Consider the following 971-nt stretch of genomic DNA (forward strand, 5'->3'; position numbering starts at 1 on the left):
GTCCGTATGAGGGGAATCCGAGGGGGAACAGAGTTTTGGGGCTAGGTTACGTCGACCTTGTCAGCTTAGTCCCCTAACCGATTTAACAAAGGGAGATCCGTAGCTGCAGGACAGCCAGCATATCGGAAATATTCCCACAGGCATCACGGCTGTTAGGTCATGGGGGCAATCACGGATTAATAATAACCTTGCCCATTTGTTTGGGCGCTGCATTGCGATTGTAGTGTCCATGGGTATCACTGGTTTCATGGGTTGGAAGGGTTTTGGTACCGGGCGTTGGCATCCGTTTAGACTGAGATTTGAGACCGAGTTCAATATCCTACGATAACCGCATGACAAAGTCCAGGATACATTAATGTTGCGAACTTAGTTCGGGAAACATCTATTGGACACGGCTGATAAAAACTTGTATTTCACGCTTCCATTGTCAGGGATTTCGCATTTTGTCAAGAGCCAAATATTCGGAATAAAATACCAACGTCGCTAAAAAACATAACGACATTCGCATGAGCGATGCATCGCGAACAAAGTATTTGCAACCTTTGCATTGTAAGTGATTTCACATTGCGTTTCACAAAGCTACGGAAAATTTGTTGCCGCCAATGAAAGACTACTGTGTTGACAACGGCAACAACTTTGCCGTCCACGCATAACAACACTGCCATAACGACTTGACAGATCCAACAGATCAGTAACCCCGCGATATGACAGCGACAGACGGATTAGAGCAGCAGTAACTTGGCGGCAGACGTGGTCAAGACCTATCGTTTGTTTCGGGGCGACGAGACACGAGGGCAGCGGCAGCTCTCGCTGGTGTACGGTGACGGCGCTCCGCAGCTCGGGCGCAGCCCTCCTCGGCCGAGGGTTGGGACCGTGCCGTCATGCGGCGCCGGGGGGCGCGCGGAGGCCGTCAGCCGTGCAGGGGCGGCGGCCGGCGGCGCGGCCCCGGCCCGGCCGGGACCGCGCGGCGC

Source organism: Pollicipes pollicipes, unplaced genomic scaffold (genome assembly GCF_011947565.3).
Source record: "Pollicipes pollicipes isolate AB1234 unplaced genomic scaffold, Ppol_2.1 Scaffold_3447;HRSCAF=4054_pilon_pilon_pilon, whole genome shotgun sequence".
Taxonomy (NCBI): Eukaryota; Metazoa; Arthropoda; class Thecostraca; order Pollicipedomorpha; family Pollicipedidae; genus Pollicipes; species Pollicipes pollicipes.